This window comes from Meleagris gallopavo, chromosome 1, assembly GCF_000146605.3.
Source record: "Meleagris gallopavo isolate NT-WF06-2002-E0010 breed Aviagen turkey brand Nicholas breeding stock chromosome 1, Turkey_5.1, whole genome shotgun sequence".
Lineage (NCBI taxonomy): Eukaryota > Metazoa > Chordata > Aves > Galliformes > Phasianidae > Meleagris > Meleagris gallopavo.
The window spans coordinates 29,088,261-29,088,750 of NC_015011.2; positions in this window are offsets into that span (position 1 = coordinate 29,088,261).

Here is a 490-nt window from a genome sequence, read left to right on the forward strand (position 1 = left end):
CTTTTTTTTAAAGCTGCTGCATGCTGTGGTGGTCTGTTACAACTGGATGACAGATGGGGAACATTTCATTGCTCCGTGGTTAATATCTAGCAGAAAGTGTTACTTTTTTTGGTGATCAGACCTTACTCCTTTCCTGGTGCTTATCTGTGCTGCAGAACCCCAGCAAGCAGAAGGAAGCCCTGTAGTGAAGGTGCAAGGCTTGCCAGCATCCAGAACTGAAATAGCTGCACCACCATGATTCTTTTAATGAAAATGATCTGAAAAATCCAGCCCATTGCTATCAGATGTGTTTGGAGCAGGGACTTGCTAGTATGATGTTGCTGGATAGGATGCATGATGTTGAGGTACCTAGACTAGCTATATTAATCGCCACTGTACTACGAGAAGAGTGGTTTCCCACCAGTTGCCAGCAGATTCTCCAGAGATGTGGTCAGTTTCCTAAGTATACACAAAAGGAAAGAATGCAAAATAATTTTACAAGATCTGTATA